At 45.9% G+C, this 17990-nt stretch overlaps 1 pseudogene; it reads right to left on the bottom strand.

The window, feature by feature from the left end:
- Positions 1 to 979: 979 nt before the first annotated feature.
- LOC119434769 (N-acetylgalactosamine-6-sulfatase-like) lies at positions 980 to 17013 on the bottom strand (annotated as a pseudogene).
- Between the last annotated feature and the right edge of the window lie 977 nt (positions 17014 to 17990).

Here is a 17990-nt window from a genome sequence, read left to right as displayed (position 1 = left end):
CTACACTGAACGACACACTTAAAGCGTAAACTGTCAGCCTCAAATGTAGTGTGTTTCTATAGCGCAGAAGAGCTATGGCTATTGGCCTCTCACCAACTTTCTGTTAAACATCTGGGCCGGTATTCACAAAAAGCTCTTACACTATAATCATTCGTAAGAGCAAATGCTAGCCAATCCTTACGCTGGACATATTATTACTGAAGGCAGCCGGCCAATAGCCAAGAGCACTTACGACCGAACAGCTTTGTGAATTCGGCTTCTGTGGCCGAATTCACAAAGCGTTTTGGTCGCAAGTGTTCTTTGCCATTGGCAGACGGCCTTCACTAAATAGGTGCAACATCGCGATTGGTTGAAATATGCAGTTTTAGCGTGGGGACGTTTTTGTGAATACGGGTGCTGTAAAGGATGTTACGTCACCTCTGACATGTAGTATATGACCCCGTATTCACAATACAGTTCGTGTGCTATGAGTCATTCATCGGAATCCGTCGGCCAATCACAATAGCGATCATATTATGTATTCGCAAGATGGTCAGCTAATAGTACCTACAAACAAAATACTTTTTAAACTCGGTCTTTGGGTCAGTGAAGAAAACTTAAAAGAAAAACGGCGCAACAGAGGTTGTTTCTCCCAGTAGCCTGTACCAATTCCTGTGTCACTAGTACGCTCACCAGGAGAAACCTGGTACAGCTCCCCTAAACTTAGGTTTTGACAACAAATAGTCATAAATTATTGCCAAACCACTAGCATCTGGGTCCGCATTCACAAGGTACCCTCTGTTGTAACTCACTTTCCTTAACACTCTGCCGGTTGGCGAGGCACGCCGCGCGTCGTTGGTTCGAGCCAGTGACGCACGTGTACAGATGTGAGACAAAAAGCTTGACCGAGGTTTCGTTATATAGAGTCGCCTTGATTATCTCGCATAGTATACATAATTCCACCGAGCTATCGAGCACAGGCAGACAGCGTTTCACTTACCGTACCGGCAGGAATAGTCCGGGCCACCAGGCAATGGCTGGTTCTCGGAAGCCTCCCTCGAAAGTAGTCACTTACCGCACAGCAGAGGACCGTTGCTGCCGCCTGCAACGCCAGCACCAACTCACGCGAAGCAACTCGAGAACGCTCACGAATAGGAATCGCACTCAAGATGTTGAGTACAGAAGCTGATAATCCTGTACGTGCGCGTGCTTACCAAGGCCTTATCTGCACCCAAACTTCTAGAAAGAAGACTGTGCGCATCGTATTCCTTAGGCTACCATACGAATTTTCTTTTATAGTAAAGACATGACATGTTCAACTTTTCATTTTTTAAAAAATAAAAGTCCTGCACCTCCAAATTTCTTCAAAAAATGCTGGCAAAGGTTTAATTTCATCAATATATTTTCTAGGGTTTGAAAGTCCAGGACCTTCATTTAATCCAAAAATTGAAATATGCAATACTCCTTTAAAGAGAAACTTTGTGCAGCAGTAAATATAGAACCATTGCTCACAGGCCAAAACGATGAGCCATCACGTGTTTGTCTTTGTTTCGAAAAAAATAAACTAAAGAACTCTGAGAACGACTGGTTAGCCGAGAAAGCACCATATGTCTTTCGTTGAACCGGGAACCGCGCTGGCATTACTTGAGTCCTTTTTGCAACATATGTCTAAAGATACGAGCGGTGCGCAAAAAGCGCGATAAAGAGCTTGCTACCTGAGCAAGGGACATCCAGATTTTTGAATGACCTTCCAAAAAAAAAAGAAATCAAAATACTCGACTACGACTCATCATCTTTCACTTCCTCTGGCAAGGAGGGCCAGATAAATTTAAACGAATAATAAAAACTCCCTCGATTTCGAGGAGGCCTAGGTGTTCCAGGCTTGAATGTAATGATCATTACATAGCAAGTAGATACAAATAGCCCTAGACTATGACATTTAGTTTACGAAGACTCTGACTTCGTTTTTTTCTCAGCACGAGAGCAGCCTCTTTTACAGGTCCTCCACTTCCGCATTCCGGGCCCCGCTCAGAATTCGCACTCTTACTTTACAAGGAAGCCGCGACGTACTCTGTAAGTTAAAAGAAACCATCCCTATTTAGATTTAAGAAACATTGCTATCGAAGTTCTTGTGAGCACTTCTACCTGAAGCTGCCGGAACATTTGGAGCAATACAACAGACCGGCTGAAAAAACTTGGAGGGCGCTTAAGCTTCGCCTATAAGAGTGGAACGCGATAGCATTCAAAGAAACCTGACTGCTTCCCAGCAACTACAGCTTATGTAACAGTAATGGTTACCTGCAAACGCTGGCAGCGAACGCTATGCACCAAGGCGAGCTTTCTGGATCTTTTTTTTTCTACCCCGCACGGCGGGATCTGCCGTTGCCGTGAATGCGCGGAGACGAGCGCCATCTGGATGGTGTTGCAAGGAATCGAGCGGGGCGCACCGCTCTCACAAAGACAGACCTCAAACGGCAGCTGGAAAAGTGGTTAGTGTTTGAGTTTCACCGTAACAGAATGATGTTTTCACGTATATTCAAATTATATTCCGACACTATCATGTCTGTAGGTTGTGTGTAAGTCGTACTTTACGAATTTTCTGAAGCATTTTACTTTCAGAAATTCAATTAGTTCAGAAACGCCTATGCGCCACGCGGAGGGCCTGCGTGGTTCGGGATGCGTGGTTCGGGATGCGTGGTTCGGGATGATTTTTCTCTGATGCACAACACTGGCGACACCGACGCCGGATTTTCTGCGACGCGGGGCCCTTAACGCTGTCGCGTTAAAACCAAGCTGCCATTTGATTTTGGCAGAGTTTCTTGATGCTAGAAGAGCATCATCCATGTGGTGTTTCACAGGAGCGTGTCTGTCAATAAGAAAGAAATCCTTTGTATCTGCTCAGGCCCGTCTGAACCAAAACTTCCCAATCGGTAACACTAAAGAAACACCAGAGCACATATTTTATGGTTGCCTGTTCCCGGCAGCATTATTTGAGCGAATGGAAAATATCTTCAAGCTGCCGGGAGTGCCATACCAGACTGTGCGATTCTTGAACCCACTGACAAAAGAAGGGGCGAACCACTCTGCTCTCTTGATGACTGAGTGTAGCTACGAAGTATGGCGTGCGAGATGCAAAGCAACATACATAGAAAAGAAGCCAGGCCTCCATGAGGTGCGGGCAAAAATAAGGAAGGAACTTTGGTGCACTTAGAATGGGACAGAGGTCATTTGGCTACACTCCAAGTCTCGCAAACAGGGTGTCGACCGATGATTATTTTACTGCCAACGACAGGGAAAGATCGTTGTGGAATTCTGAAGGACCTGATCGCCACTTACGAAGGCACTGGTTGGCGGCACACATGCGGAGCCCTGGCACCGCGAGCCGCACCCGCCGGAGTATGATGGCTCGAACTTTTTTTTTTTTTTTTGCGTTATCATTTGCCTTAAGGCATCAAAAGGAAGCGTTACACAGAATTGTGAAGCTTTGTCCCTTGCATAAAGTGCAAAAAGGAGCGATGTTTTGGGCCAAAGATCCACTTGTGTAAGTCTGGCGGCCGATTAGTGTGGATACCCACACGGCTCTGATGACGTCGACGAGCCGATTGCAGACTAGGGCATGTCCACAGCACGTGCTGTCGGTCTGCCTCTCGTACTAGCGCAGGACAGTGTGGGCATCTAGAAGAGGCGTCGATATATCCCCTCTGCGCGCAGATGGACGGTGTGACAGTCTCACTCACGCGAACTCTTCGGAGCGATACCTCCTTTTGACGGGTAAAGCCACCCGGGAGGTCGCAACCACACGGAGGTATGAGAGCTCGCATGGTGCGCCGAAGAATTTATTTCTGAATGTCCACTGTTTCAGAGTGTGGAAGCATGAGCAGAGGCAACGGGTGCACGACTACACGTGAAGGGATGGCATGCGGCATCTGCCGCAGTATGAGGCGTGAACGACTTGATCGACGAATCCAGCAGACTCGAACCGGGCATGGATAAGTCGTCGCACAGCGGTGAAAGTTCATCGCCATACTATAACTCGTTCGAAAAATGACCTCCGCCTCAAATCAAAAACCGCCGTCACTCTCGTGGTGTTCGAGACCTTGCTTGTGGCGGTTGTACGGATTATGATGGTCGGCTGAGATTTGAAATCCCGTCAGGGGACAGAGCTTTATGAGCTGTCCTCTCTTCCATCTGACAAAGCAAGGCGCCCCAGTCGGAAAACCCATTCATTCAGTTTGGCAGAGGACTCACCATTCGTCTTAGCGTAGGTGGCCGCCCCGTTGTCTGACGTGAAGAACACGAATGTGTTCTCTGCGACACCCGTGGACCTCAATGCACCCAGGATAGCGCCCACGCCTCGATCCAGCTCGATCACCGCGTCGCCGTAACTGCATATGTTCGCGAGACGCGCATCATATAACCACTCACTACACGTATAAATGTTAATATCTTGTTCTGGGGCATTGATCCATAACACATAATGCGAAACGCGCGTCTGTAGAAGCGTGAACGTTCTAGTATGTCAGGTTTTTTACTGCTCATCAAGCCGTCGTGTATAAAGAGATAACGAATTGACGTGGGGATTTTTTGTAGTAGTGAAATTGAGGTTTAGCGAGTGCATGAATTTTCTTTGCTTCTAATGAAAATCCATGCTTGTCATCCCCATTTTCGCCCCGTCACGCCTGTCACGGCTTCGTGACAAGCACATTCCCCACGCATCTGACCTGTCAATAAAGCAACATCGTTATCTAGAAAAGACAAAGCAACCGTCACTTTATGGCTAGAGACCATGTGAAAATGATTGACTGGTACACAAAACCGCGGGTAGCCGGACTCCGTGCACCTTCCATTTGATCCCGGTGCTTCACTTTTCAGTCGCTGCTGCGCTTCATACGCCTCGCAAGTAGCGGATAATTTCTGAATTGTCTTTCCATTTACCCTGGGCTAATAAATGTACGCCTTTTGGGTGGTACTTTCTGATTAATCATTACTTTAATAACCAAGAGAATGACAATAACCGTCTACAAAGTCATCATTACGGTGTGCCCCTGACATAAGGAAGCACACAGTACATTGTACATCCAGCCTTTCTCACTTGTTATATATAGTACTTGCGCCATACGAGCCGTGTCGGTGGCAGAAGCTGTGAACTGGCGGGAAGCTAGGGAACAGTTCGACCATTTCGATTGGTCGATGATGACTTGCCTGTTTTCCTAGGGAGGGATCTAGGGAAGACGAAGGGTTTTCAATAGGCATCCTCTGTGTGTGATGTGTGCTTCTTCAGAATATTTAGCTTATGCTGCGAGAACGATGTAGCTGCGTGCTACGACGTACCGCGCTCTGTACTTCGGCCAGTATGAGTATGCCTTCATGTGCCAACAAGTTTGTCCTATGTCCCCTTGTGAATACATCCCCTGTTCGTTCTTCCAACCACCCGACCTCGTACTCATCACCAAGGAAGCAACTTTTGCCAAGAAAGTAAGGACGACGGCGTGGGCGTCCGTGTGGCGCCCCGGTAGCGTAGGCCAGCTATATATATATACCGTTTCGAGACGCACCGCGGTGGCGTAGGCAACAGCGCGACTCTATGTGTTACGCCCGACTCCGAGGCCACGAAAACCAAACCCCGAAGGCACAGAAGAGCGACGAGGCGACACAAGCACCTTCTGTCGTCTTCCCACGCTCCTGTGTCCTGTAAGCTGTTTTCGGCGTGACATTGCTATCGTATGTCAAGCTACGTCGCATGATATATAGGGTACAGGATGTAAGCTCGTGTAAGCTATTCAGCCTAGCATTCTGTCCAGACGCCAGAATCAAAGAGAAGTGGGTTGGCGCCGAGTGATGAAGTCGGCCGTACAATGTTTTCGGAAAATCCTTTAGACGAATCCCTTCTCAGGTTTCTGATCGCCACAGTAATTTATTTATTTAGATATGTGCTCATTCCAATGCTATCAGGTGCTCTCATTTCAGAGTATAGAAGTTGGGCGTGTAGTGTGTCAGAGAAACACTATATAAAAGAGATCACAAATGCGAAGTTAAACGCTCACAAAATATTTCAAAATAAAACAAAAAGGCGGGAAGAATGTTTATTTAATTAAGACCATTAATGTCATTAATGTCTGCACACACGCATTCTTTTACATACATAAATTAAGTGAAGCAGCAAAAGCCGTTGTGACAATAATATCCATATACGTATACGGTGTGATCATTTTAAAGTTTACCGATATTTTTCAAGATAGCTTTTTACGGCGAAATTGATGGCGCATCACCCTGTCATTCTGGAAATTCATTCCAAGTGGATACGCCTTGTAAACACACCGGCGTGCAATATGTGCAGTCAAGTGATTAATTGCGAAGTTATTAGTGTATTTGTTAATTAGTTGAATATGTGTTTCGACTTCTCCTGCAAGTAATTAATGTCCGCTTCTCTGAATAACCCAGCTCAAGGACTAAAATTATGTTATCTGCAACAGGCGATATTTAAAAATTGCGGAAGACCTAGAAACGATCACCCCGTATTATATCCCCACCCGAGGAAGGCATCGTCGGGCACTCACGCTCCACGAACGCTTCGGCCCCTGACCGCCTCGGATGAGTAGACGGGCAGGTGCGTGGAGTCCGGCGCCCAATACAGGAAGAAAGGTTGGCGGCGTGCCGCTTGGCGCCTGATGAACGACACGGCCTCCTGGGTGTGAGGACGGAATCGGGAAGCACTGCAGACGCTCAGCGTGCTGGTTCTCTTTGCCGCTCAGTCAGACAAGAAGGAAGTGCATCACATTAACAAAAAAAAAAAAAGAATGTTCCTCGCATTGCGTACATTATAATGCACGTTGAAGAGATAGCGCTAGACCAATAGCGACATGTAGGTCTTGTGACCAAGAAACCATTCGACCAAAACTGATACTTCGAAATTTAGTTGTATCGTATTCCAGGAATGTTCACCGTATACGTACCTCAGTGTACAGAACTGTAATGTTGGACGTCGCCATCTTCACGTTAATTTCGAAGTCTTCGTAGTACCTGAAATGTCAGGGTTATATCCATCAGCTTCAATTTGCAATGGTATGCGGAGCTATGCATATAGGCACGACAGCGGACCACGCATTCGGGGAATGACAAATCGATCAATAAAAACCCAAACAAGTTCTGCGGAAGTCTGCAGCGCATGGATTTCCCAACAAGTCAGTTGTATGTTCCACTGTTTTGACCGCTCTTCGCTTAGTTATGTCAATTTGATTGATTGATTGATTGATTGATTGATTGATTGATTGATTGATTGATTGATTGATTGATTGATTGATTGATTGATTTCAACGTCTCAAAGCGAAACAGTGGCTATGACCGTAGTGGAGGGCTCCGGGTTTAGAGCCTGAAGCTTTTTATTAAAACATGCACCCAAAGCACCGTTGACGAGCGTTTCTGCATTCCACTTCCATCGGAATGCGGCCGCAGCGGCCGGCAATCGAGCCACAGCAGCGGGTCGTTGACAATCAAGTATTTCGGCATACTTCTCCAGACAGTAGCGCACCCAGGATCTCCGCCAGGGGGGCGGGGAGCAAGCACTTTGCATAATATGCAATTTCCTTGCTTTAACCAGAGGAATGCAACAGCAAATAAAATGCCTAATCATTATAACAAGAATGACACCAAGGATGATGACGATGTTTATTTCTTCAGCGTTTTACTCAAAGTAATTTAAGAGTGAATGAATAAATACAAGACAGTGATACAGTGTTTTTTTTTTTTTTTTGTAATCAGGAAAATTCGACCTTAAGCCACCTCCTGAATTGTAATGACAATGTGAACAGAGCACTGAAGGTACACGTTGGACTGGTGGGGCTGGACGCGTGGGGGGGAGGAGGAGGTGTTAACTCGGCCTCAGGGGGGGGGGGGGGGTACAACACCCCCGGCCCCCACCATCGGTCTGCCACCGGCTCCAGGTCTGAGCTACTGCCCCGATCTGGTCGTGGTTCCAGGATATCGGTGTCATGAATAATATTCTTTTTCTTGACCGCGAAAGCTTGGTTTCTGATTAACTCTCACGAACTTCCCTTTGAGCAGCCTGCTGCGATTTGGTCAATGGTATAAACTTAATTCGCACATCGACTAGAATCACCAAGTTCTAGCAGATTTCACCACTTAGGATCAGCACCAACTTCTCAAGTATGCCAGGAAAGTGTAAGGAATGCAACAACAAACCCATTCACTCACCGTGAATTTAGCACTATGTTAAGGAGAGATAAAGAGAAATCTCACGTTATGTAATAATGTTTACTTCTTGCAAAAGAAAGCTATACGACTAATCGAAGGAGTACCACACAGGTTTCATACGGCACCTCTTTTCAAAAAACATGAAATACTATAACCATTACAAACGGCACGAAAAAAAAGTTGGCGATAGTCATTTACAATCAGGCAAAATATAATCCTGCAGATTTTTTTCAGAGGCATCTTGCGAAAAACCACTGCCACAACCTACATTTGATCTTAGCCAAAAGGCCGAGAAGCGATGAGCCACAACCTACGTCATAAGATTTATAGGAAAGAAAAACCACGCACAAATTACGGAACTGAGAAACTGAGCTATCAGATTCCGCATTTTTAAAACCAGCACCCTTTTGTGTGATCCTCAATCAATGTCAAGCTACCCTGATTGAGGAGATCGGTTCATACCGTGCTTTTAAAAGCAAGGTACATTCATATTTATTATCAATACAAACATAAACCTTGTTCACGTTTTATGTTGTCAAAAGTATTTGCTGTTTTTTCTTTCACTTTGTGTCATTTGGAAGTCGTTAAAACAATTCGTTCGATGTCATATTTTTGGTTTCACTTGTATACCTTCTTGTGCCTTTAATGTGAAAATTATCTTTTACGTACAAAAGCGTTATTGCACTGAGCTGCTTCTTCTGTCGTATGACCATTTTTTTCTGCACTGTAATAGCTCTTGCCAAATTGTAACACTGTGCATTGTGTCTTTTTGGGGGTGAATTTGGGTTCTCAGGGGGCAGGCGCCCTGTCAGGCTTTTTTTTTTTTGCCTTTTCGCCGGTCCCCTAGGCAACTGTATATGTGTGTATATATGCATATATGTATGTATATATATATTTTCATTAGTTGCCTGAAATAAACTTCAAACTTCAAACAACTCACCGCATGTTCCTTGTAATCGGCTACCATGGCTGCGATATATTGATCATAGTCTTAACTATTGTTCTACAACCAACTGGCAGTTTGCATGGTTGTGCGCTGTGCCACAAAATGGCCAATTTAATAGCAATGTCAGTCGAGAGGCTATTCAGAAGGAAATAGTGTCCGGATTACTCTCTGCTTTGAAGCATCAGTTACTATTTTCTTTCTTTCTTGCTCTTAAATGCGCTTTCAAGAGTTTCAGTACAGGCGCTGATATCAATGAACTCCATTGCGGTATAGCTATATAGGCGCTGGTAGTCAACGATTAATGCACCGAACTGCTACTAGCAGAGCCCAAGTGGCGCAACTTGAGGGCGTGCTCGTTTTGGTATATGGTCTCTGGTAGAGACTTGAGTTCTTTTCACAATTTTTCACCCATTGTATCGCATTGGTTTATACGTGCAGATAAGGCTTTATTTTAGAATCATCAACGACAGTTTCGTCGTCCCAAAACATTCGCACTCCAGCTATCCAACGGTGACACATGCACAGAAACTTTGGACATTCTCCCTCCGGCAATCTGTTGAACTTCACCGCAATACATCAGGGTAAGTCAATGGGCATCATTTAAAAAAAATAATTTCGAAACGTTTCAACAACTTTCAATCGGCAACGTCGAGAGGGTACTTCCTTCTTACATACGCATTAACGGCACCTAGTCAGCACTTAATTAGTACTGCGTTATAGGAGTGTTTTAATGCGAGAGCATTACTTAGCTCATTGTGCGGCGACGCCGTCATTATAAAGCCGTGGCAGTAAACCGGCACACAAATTGCGTCATCTTCATCTAACTAAAAAGAAAAAGTGGCCACGCGATGCGTGCTGATCTCAACTTAACGACTCGCCTCTCCAATAGATGCAATCATCACTTCGCGAGGCACCGGAATCGACGAGGCGCTCGAGAACATGCCACGCACAGTGCACGAAGTAAGGTACGCAACAACATACTACTCCGATCACAAAGCCATGCTACTGTCGATCAACTCCCCGAGTACGCCTACGAACCCGATGAAGCAATGTCAACATCATGGTACCGCTCGGAAAAGTATATACTTTTATCGCTCGGCAAAGTGGTGCCATCGTGCTGAAATTTGTTGTCATTGAGAAAGAACACTCAACGCTATGTGCGTGAAAAAACTACTGTAATGAGAACTCCGCGAATAAACCCACAGCTGAGAGATCGCCATGTGGCCGATTTGTCATCTTGCGTTGTTGCGACCTCGTAAGCAGCAACATTACACTCGAAAACATAACAGAGCAGCACTAAACTAGGCGACTTAACTCAGAGACACACTCAGCGACAAGTAATGCTCTCGCATTTACACATCATAAGAATTGTTTAGGTGCCCCCACAATTTTATTGCGATAGCCATTATATGGACACTTCAACCGGATTTCTGCCGTCGGCGTCGCCGTCGCCGTGAGGTTCCCTATAGATAAAACCTTCGCCGCGCGCCGTATGCCCGAGCGGAAGCGTGCGGAAACGCGCGCTATCACGGAGAGCGAACGCACTCAATCTCCCACGCGCAAGCGAGGAAGCGGGAAGCCAGGGCCGGAGGGAGCGGGGGGGGGGGGGGGGGGGCTCACTTCAACTCTGCCAACAACCGCGCTCGTCGCTCGCCCGCACCGTCTCTTATCTCCACACGGCTCTGACCTTTATGCGCCGTGCATTCGCCGCTCAGTTTCCGTTGAAGCGATAGACCGCACGCACGTACCTTCGCCCGCTGCGGCGTATGCGCTTACTGCCAGCGCTTTGACAGTCCTTGTCTGCAGTCATTCAGTGTGATCTATTCATGTTTGTTTGTGCGCGCTCACACCACGCTTGTTCATTCAGTTAGTAATAGTCGGGCCACATTTTCCAACGCACGCTACACATGCAGCGCTACAGGTGTGTCCCTTCGCACGCGCTGCCCACGGGAAGCGCTTCTCATCAACACCACCGTTTCACACGCGCCTTCTCGTGGTCATCGAGTCTCTCTTCATGTCGGTCTACTTACGCCGCAGCACACCTGCTTACTTAATCAGCTCATGTTTACTACAATTCATATTGCTACCAAAGCCGCTCACCTTACTTCGTATGACATTGCTGTGTTGCTATCGCATTCATTGCTTCGCCCTTAGGGCGAAACTGCGACATTTTTTTTGTCAGGATCAAAACATTACTATGACGCAGCACTAAATGCCGCAGAAGCACCGTAAATGTGCATGTTATTGGAATAAATTACTCTCTCGACGTTGCTAAAATACTTGTTGGAACTCTGCAAGTGTAATTTTATTGCGATAGCAATTATATGGACACTCCAGGCGCATTTCTGCCGTCGCCATCGTCGTCGACGGGAGGTTCCGTATAAAGTCCACTCGCACGTATGCTGTATGTGCGAGTGAAAGCATGCGACGGTGAGTCGGCAATCGCGGCGCGCGCACGCAAGGGCTGGAAGCGGGAAGGAAGTGCGCAGTCTTCCAGTCGCGCACAAACGCTCCTGAGGAAGGGTACTGAGGTGAAGGGGCCGCGCTTTACTGCGGCCGCGTACTCCCGCCGGGCCGGAAGGCTCTAGGGGGGAGGGAGGGGGGGGGGGGGGGAGTTCTGCGCCACGAGCGCCCGCACGCACGGTTGTATCTTGAAAGCCATCTCCGGCGGGGGCAGAATCCGCCCTCCCTGAGTTTTCGCGTCTCAGATCGCGTTTATGCGAGCGCCGGCACGAAGCTCTATTCGCTCGCTGCTGCTGGCGCGTAGACTCACTCCTGCGTTTTGGCAGCGAGTTTCCGCGGTCATCGAGTGAGATTCGTTCGTATTTGCTTGTGCACGCGTGACATCATGCTTGTTAATTTAGTTAGTGTCCCTATGTTTACAAGTTTACACGGCCGATAATACTACTATCCTTACTTTGTATAGCTGTCCACTAATTTGCTATCGCACTCGATGCTTCGCCTTTCGGGCGAAACTGCGACTTCTTTGAAAATGCTACAAAGTTATCGAGTAATGCTGGTCTATTGCGTGGAAATTGAAAAGATTGCGGGATGGACAATGTACAAAACTGCTCGGCATGGGGACACCACAAGCAGAGCAGCGGAGCCACTGACACGATGGAGCATGCATATAGAGGTGCGGTGATACAATCTATCCTGCTATCTCACATCAAGACGTGTTGGCTGTGCACAGGCGAGGACTCCCCGATGAGTTTCGGACCTAAACATGCTAAGAAGATTTTTTTTTCATCGCTTTCCATCACATTCCAAGTTATGCTTTCATTATCATCATCATCAGCCTATATTTATGTCCACTGCAGGACGAAGGCCTTTCCCTGTCATCTCCAATTACCTCTGTCTTGCGCTAGCTGATTCCAACTTGCGCCTGCAAATTTACTAACTTCATCACCCCACCTAGTTTTCTGCCGTCCTTGACTTTTCTGCTTTCTGAGAGCGTCTGGTTTGTACGAGCGCCTTTGACTCTGCAGTGCGGTCCATGCACGCCTCCATAGCTCCACCTTCTCTCTTCTTTCTCTTCTCCTTCTCCCTTCATCCAGCGTTGGGTAGCCAAGTGGACTCGTGACTCGTTAACTTCCCTGCCGTCCTTATATCCCTATATATATATATATATATATATATATATATATATATATATATATATATATATATATATCGACTGCGCTTCCCTTCTCTTGGTATCCATTCTGTAACTCTGTGGTGGTCCACCGGTTATCCATCCTACGCATTACGTGGCATGCCCAGTTTCATTTTTTTCTCCTAATGTCCATTAGAATATCGGCTATCCCCGTTTGCTCTCTGATCCACACCGCTCTCTTCCTGTCTCTTAACGTTAGGCCTAACATTTTTCGTTCCATCGGTCGTTGTGCGGTCCTTCACTTGTTCTCGAGTTTCTTTGTTAACCTCCAAGTTTCTGCCCTATATGTTAGCACCAGTAGAATGCAATGATTTCGTACACTTTTCTTTTCAACGACAGTGGTGAGCTCACAGTCAGTATTTGGCAATGCCTGCCGTATGCACTCCAGCCCAATTTTATTCTTCTGTAAATTTCCTTCTCATGATCAGGGTCCCCTGTGAGTAATAGACCTAAATAAACACACTCCTTTACAGACTCCAGAGGCTGGCTGGCGATCCTGAATCCTTGTTTCCTTGCCATGCTATTGAACATTATCTTTGTCTTCAGCATATTCATCTTCAATCCCACTCTTACACTAAGTGTAAGTGTAAGTTATGCTTTACCAATCCTCAAACAGCTGTCAGCGAACCTCTGCAAGATGAAAACGCCAGCAATTCTAGGAACCCCGAGCGGGTTTTTCCTTCCTATTTCCAGCGCTTCGTCGTTAGCATGCTCGGCTGCACGTTCGACGTGCGCGTGGTGTTCTATGTCTCGCGACTTGCCTGCCAATCATGTGGTCGTCCCTGTAGACGGGAATGTTTGGCTCCGTCACATCGTCGAACGGGCCCGGATGCGTCGACGGCGAGCCGAAGAACTCGTGGAAGCCGTGACGTAGCGGCAGGAATGCTGGCTCGTGGCCCAGGTGCCTGCGCGTCAAGGACTATACTGGTCGCATTAAGATCAAATATGAGAATCATTTTTGTTTCTTGGGAGTACCATGGCAGAGAAATTTCAAAGTAGTATACATAGGTCTCTTGCGGGCGAAGTAGGAAATTATCAAATGCTTGAAAATTGCGATTCTTCCCCGCTTGCCGAAGCACTGAAACGTTTTTAGTATGCAAAATATGAGGTGCATCAAGATGAAGCATAAGAATAAAGCGCGCTTGTACATTCGCTGACGTTCGGCAGCGTGGCGTCGCTGTAACGGTGTCATCTGCGTTGATTTTCAAGGTTGTGAATGCGTTCGCGGCGCCATAGAAAATTCCCAAAATACTGTCGGATACTCTGGAGCGCTCCTTCAAGCTGTAATATAAAATTTTAAATTGCTTCTGTAAGCAAATGACTAAACATGTATGCTAGAAATTGTACGCGCATATCCCGAATGCCCTCTGCGCTACACGCCAAACAAGCCTACAAGTCTAAACCCCTCCGAAGCAGTTTTATGACTTGGAATGTACTGTCGCAGCATCCGTCGCATCATAGCTATGGTGTATGCTGTAATCATTCTAGTAGGCGCACTACATTCACCAGGGACTTCTTTTATGCGGAACACTTTATTTCAAAAGAAATTGTCATATCAAGGTCCCTGCCATCTTTACAGAAATACAGTCTACATGGCTAGGCGGACATTACCGGCAAGTTTTAGGCAATTAGCAAAATTTTCGTCAAAAATTTCTTAGAAACTATTTCAACATTTTGCTAAATACTTTCTAATTTACTTTGTTTATTCTTTACATGTTTAATTGTGAAATGAAGCGGGCTCAGGCGGATCCTATAAGATATAGCACAACTTTCGAAATGTACGCTTAAAATGCGTTACAAAATTCAAATAGATAAACTGCTCAAGAGCTAGCTTATCCTTTCACACTATGTATTGCATTGCTTTTATCGTTATTACTCTTTGATGTCATATTTGCGTTATACTCATTGTTACCATTAGCGCTGCATTTTTCTTGCTATAGGTTGGTGGAGCATTTCTTTAATTCTGCTTTCTGGCTTTCTCATTTACCCTATATATGTTCATCTAAATTCTCCGATTTGTTCTTGCTTCTCAATTTCCTTGTTTGATGCGGCCACGATGCTTGCATTTGTGACTTTATGTTTGCTCATTTCCTTTCATTTATACGTGCAATTGTAAACATCCCTCCGCCCCTTTACCCATTGTTCCTAATAAAGGCTACAAGATATTTCTAAATGAACTAACAAAATAAGTTTACCTGTTTCTTTTTTATTATTATTATTACCCATCATATAGTATCTGTGGAACATTCGTGTAGCATATACCAGGGCTGAGCAAAAAATACTTTGCAATTGTATCATGATACGATACAAGATACTACCGCAATTATTGTGTCCGATACCATACTTTCCATTTGTATCTTAAGATACTTCGATATAGTCGCAAATTTCTTATTATAGATCTGTATAATGTAGCAGATAACGCGCATGCACAAAAATGTACGGCGGCTACGAGCAAGTGTGTCATAGCACAGACGCAACTAAACACAAAAAATCAAGAAAACAAAGGGTCGTCTGCACCCAGGACGTTCGCCCGCTTGTTTTTGTTGAGACGGCGCGAGCGCCCCCACGTGATTCTGCTACACCAATAGGGACGCGCATATCCATCGCCTGCCCTCGCTGAGGGCTCTGGCAGGAAAGATAAAAGAATGTCGCCGCCTTTAGTTTTATTCAGGTGGCTTAGTGACAGCAGTATCAGCTTGAGAAGCGGAGTTCAGCCAACGTTCATAGTTTCGCACGGTGATATTGCGATAGCAGTATCTTTATCTTAAGATAAACGATACATTCTTTCATGTATCGGAAATACAGATACTGACACATGTCTTGCCAGACGTATCATGATACAGAAACAAGATACTCAGAGTAAGATAGTATCTAAGATACATGTGTCTTCGATACTGCCCAGCACTGGAATATGCACATCGGCAAATGCCGCTTTTTGCTCTTCTTCATGAAGTCTGTGTCATACAAACGTCACCGTGCACAGAAGCCACGCGATTATTATTAACAGCGAAGCTGTTTAAGGCGGGCGTAATGTGTCAACCGCGAACAGAAAATGTGGGCCGATTCTGGCGGGTATTGCAGAAAGGGTCATAGCGCGATGGCACATACCCATGCTGTGACGTAGCCAGGCTCAGCGAAGCCTGGCTACGTCTAGCTAAGCATGGTTGGGACTACTTAAGCTTAGTCAGTGATCGATAGCCAATCGATAGCCAATCAATAGCTAATCAATAATTGACAAATAATCAATAAATTCCGGAAATGCTGGGGATGACTTGGTAGTACTTAGCCTATAGCCCAATTAAATACGTGGGCCGATACCTTGCGATAGCCAATCAATTGCTAATCTATAATCGATCAATAATCAATAAATTCCGGAAAATGCTGGAGATGACATGATGGTGCTTAGCCTAGCTCAAAAGCCAGAACTAGCTAGGTGCCAATCAGCTCCGCTGTCTCTTTAGCATTGCGCATCCAGTGCAAGCTACGCTAATTTTTTATAGCAGGCATACCAGTACGCGGCACCAATAATTTGCTGACGAATATCGCGTACAGAAGCCACACAAATATTAGCAGGGACGGCGTACCAACCATTTGCCGATGATTCATGTTTCTGTAGCCGGCCTCGTCAAGGATTTCTGGGATGAGCAGCTCTTCTTTCGGTATGCCGCCCACAACCTTCGGCGACACATACGCTGCAGCCACGAAAGTGCCGAATATAGGACGAAGAAAGAAAGGAAGTGAGAGTTTACAGGCGGCCTACACTGCGGAAATGAACACGTCCTTCTTGGCATAGAATAATATCTCATGTTCAGTTTCATACACAAAACTGATTTTTTTTTTAAATATTCGTGTCCGATACAAATATTTCGTTACTCAGCACACCCTTATTCCCGATAGGTTCGACAATGCGTCGCAGAACATGCACATACTGAATCTGTCGACGCCCTCTGTATTCCGAATCTTCGCGCACATTCAATCTGAATTCTGCAGCCAAGAAAGAGGAGCATATCTGAACTGTGCACTTTAAACGAGCAAGATGCAGTACCGTCACCATAATTTAGAGAAAACATAATTTAGAAAAAAAAAATTGGCCGCATATCTGCTTGCTTCGCTGCAAATGACGTCGAAAGACGACAATCCTCTGCCGCCCCTGATACGTAACACCCTCTCTTCTCCCCCTCCCACCCCTCACGCTCTTCTCCTCACCTCTTATTCCTCCCATGATGGATGCTACGGAGGTTTTGCTGAACTCAATTCAAATTCCCCGCGTTCGCCTGCTCTCGCGCCATCTTGTGGGACCTTTATTACTGTTGGCTTAAAGCTGGCTACAGAGCCGCGGCTTCAGTCGGCTTGTTTTTAACGCGTAGCGCCTCTTCGACACCATTTCTAACAAGTTGATTTTTCATTTACAACGTAAAAATCAGTCTAATGTGTATTCTTAATTAAATGAACGCTGCGAATCACGGTCTCACATATATTTGGCCTCAAATAGGCCTTATACTTCCTTTGCGCTGTATAATGTTGACCTGATGACCCCGTACCAACAGCGCTAGTAGCTTGGTTGGTTTTGGCCGGGCGGTTGAATCGAGTGACAGACAGACAGAGACGGGGAGACGGACGGACGGACGGACAAAGTTTTCGCGTTTAGGTAGCCCAAGAAAGACTATCGTCTTCAAAAGACAAGCTCCCTTTTGATAGTAATTTTCTCATGCAAACCTTAGTTTCGCGTGTTCTATTTGACACTGTAGAGCATGCTGCTGCCGCATTCCAGACCAGAGAAATCGCTCAAATCAGCATTTCTATTTTCATTCCTGGCTAGTTTGATCATAGCAGCGGCAGCGCAGGTTTTAGCGAGTCCTGGGGCGTTATAACATAAAATGATTCTAAACTGTTTTGATTCCAATTTCTGAAATCAGCCTTCACGATTGGTCAAAAACATTTTCGGGGCCACTGCCAAACTTCGCCTGTCTGTCACGCGACGTCACGAAAACCACGATAGCTCCCTATCTGATAACGTGTACACACTGATTATGCATGATTAAACCGCACAAAAGAAAAATAATCATTCCTGATTCAACGCCTTTTCACCATTAGCCCTCTGCTATTGGTCCAATGTTTTCTGGCTACGCTACTTCGCCTGTCTGTCACGCGACCTCACAAAACCGCGAAAACTCACCCACGTCAAAGTGACGTGTACGC

Source organism: Dermacentor silvarum, unplaced genomic scaffold (assembly GCF_013339745.2).
Source record: "Dermacentor silvarum isolate Dsil-2018 unplaced genomic scaffold, BIME_Dsil_1.4 Seq2363, whole genome shotgun sequence".
Classification (NCBI taxonomy): domain Eukaryota; kingdom Metazoa; phylum Arthropoda; class Arachnida; order Ixodida; family Ixodidae; genus Dermacentor; species Dermacentor silvarum.
Note: the sequence above shows the minus strand (reverse complement) of the source record. Positions and strands in the feature narration are given on the sequence as shown.